Source organism: Penaeus chinensis, chromosome 32, assembly GCF_019202785.1.
Source record: "Penaeus chinensis breed Huanghai No. 1 chromosome 32, ASM1920278v2, whole genome shotgun sequence".
Taxonomy (NCBI): Eukaryota; Metazoa; Arthropoda; class Malacostraca; order Decapoda; family Penaeidae; genus Penaeus; species Penaeus chinensis.
In genome coordinates this window covers 26,361,841-26,364,340 of record NC_061850.1, presented here as the reverse complement: position 1 = coordinate 26,364,340, position 2,500 = coordinate 26,361,841, and the positions used below count along the sequence as shown (strand labels likewise).

At 31.1% G+C, this 2,500-nt stretch overlaps 1 protein-coding gene across 4 annotated transcripts in view; it reads left to right on the top strand.

Annotated features, from left to right (window-relative positions):
• The first annotated feature begins 1,038 nt into the window (after positions 1 to 1,038).
• Positions 1,039 to 2,500, top strand: part of LOC125042378 (TBCC domain-containing protein 1-like) — a 21,227-nt gene continuing 19,765 nt past the window's right edge. For all 4 annotated transcript variants that reach the window (XM_047637960.1, XM_047637961.1, XM_047637959.1 and 1 more), the window contains exon 1: positions 1,039 to 1,188. The gene's annotated coding sequence lies outside the window, so the exon portion shown is untranslated. The remainder of the gene's footprint in view (positions 1,189 to 2,500) is intronic.

The window sequence follows — 2,500 nt, the reverse complement described above, 5'->3', positions numbered from 1 at the left end:
AATAAAAGATAAAATAATAATAATAATAATAATAATAATAATAATAATAATAATAATAATAATAACAAATGATAATAATGATAATAATAATTATTATTATCATTATTATTATTATTACTATAATAACAAATAATGATAATAATAATGATAGTAATAATAATGATGATGATGATGATAATAATGATAATAATAATAATAATAATAATAATAATAATAATAATAATAATAATAATAATAATAATAATAATAATAATAATAACAATAGTAATGATAATTATCAGTATTTACAAGGGAAACCGAGCTATATTTTACATATTTTTAGGCGACGTGTTTTTATTGGTTCATTCATAAGAAATCTCGACCAACAAAATATCAGGAAATATATGTATGATTGCTGTTGACATACAAAAGAAGAAAAACTATATAAAAATGGCCAATTATAAAACATTAATAACTGGGAGACTACTGACCGATTTAGACGAAATTCATAGATATACAGATTTTGAAAACGTCAAAACATCCTATTTCTTAAACAGAATAATGTTTAGATATATATTATATATTATATATATGTTTGTTATGTATATATATATTCCTTTAAATTTACACTAAGTTGATAAAAGATGAGAAGAAAATAGATAACGTCGCAAATCGCAGAGAAAATTTAATAAAACCAATAAAGGCTGAAAACACCATTATCCTCTTAAAAACCTCATAAATCAAAAAATAAAATTCCTATTATATTCTTATACTTATAAAAATCAAAAAGGCCTTTTTAATTATATATAGAATGCATAAGTAACACTGCAAATAAGAAAAATAACCGAAAAAAGACACAGAAAACATAGCCAAACAGAAAATCATAACATAACATAGAAAATAACACAACACAACACAAACTAACACAACATAGAAAACCAGAACTTCAAAATATCTCATAATCATATCAAATTATTATTACTATGATCCTCATGACCATTATCATTACTATTCCCCCTTCCCCAAATCATAAATCACCATTTCCTGAAAACCGTCGGGGAAGGAAGGTCTGTTGTTGTTCTCAAACCGTTCTGTTCGTCTCTCTTTGTTCTCTCTGTTCTCTCTCTGTTCTCCGTGTTCTTCTCGTGTCTCCATGCCCTTACGCTGGGAGAACAGAGGATTTACAAGCCGTTGGAGACATTATTGATGGTAAGAATGACTTTGATTGTTAGTGAAGAGTGTTGAGAGAATGTGGTCGTTTTCATCATTTTTTTTTTTTTTTTTTAATCTTTGTTTTTATTTATTCCTTTTGGTTTTATTTATCTGTTTTTTTTTTTTTCTCTCTCTGTTATTTTCAGTGTTTATGTTTTTCACTAGGAGATGTAACTAGATTATTTATTTATCTCTTGGTAATGAGGAAGTTAAAGCAATTTTTATTCTGTTCGTAATTGTGTTTAAAGTTTTATTATCCTTTTTATATTTAATGAAAAGAAATTAAAAGCGAATTCAAGTCATTTTAATTTCTTTTTCCAAAGCAAAGAGCATGGTTGGCAGGGATAAATGATTATTAATATACAAGAAACAAACGTAACTCTGGTGTTACTTTAGGAGAGCTTTAGTGCATGATAATCGGGTTTTCATGATTGACAGCACGTGGAATTGTTAAAATGATGCGATCTAAGTCATCTTTCGTCTATGACATTTCCTGCGGAGATGGAAAGGGAAGGTTATTTATTTTGAAATCTAATTATCGTGTCCATTCTTTCACCTTTCAGTGGGAGACAGTTGACTGATGTGTCTTTTTGATTAGATTTACGTGCATTTGTCTAGAAAGGGGCAACATATCGGTAGAAAAGACAATTCCCAGACATTCGAAGATAACAGGTGAGAACTTAGCCCGATGACGTCAGGATGGCATCTACGTAGATGCCATGCCCACTGCGAGTTTTCTTTATTGATCGTCTTGAGACAGATTGTTCCACAAGTGCGAAGTCACAAATGAGCCAGTTACTAATACTTCTTATCTCTCTTGGATGATTTTTGAGAATGCCCTCACATAACCGATTATGATGATTTTAGTTTTGACAGATTCCTCCCACTACCTGCAATCCAAATACATCAAAATTATGCCGCTGAAACACTCTCGGTAGCAACAATCTTGTCCCCAATACTCTATCGTGCTACATGTACTTGGAGGAGTTTTTGTTTTCCTGGTCGGGGGTTAGGGGGCAATAGTTCCCCACAGGGAGGGCTGAAGGGGGTGCAGCTTCCTGTATTCAGCTGTATAGTGTGATATTATCTTCATTATGTTATTATATTATTATTAGTTTACCTCACCATTTCTCTGGTACTTTTCATACCCTTCCCTGCTATCGTGGCCAAGAAAATGGGGGGTTGGGGGGTTCTGTGACATAATCCCTACATATGTGTGCACTAGAGGGTGAGAGGAATCCAATCAACACCAAAATCCTCAAAATCAGTTATGCGGAGGTATTGTGAAAAATTACCCTCACTTTCCCTT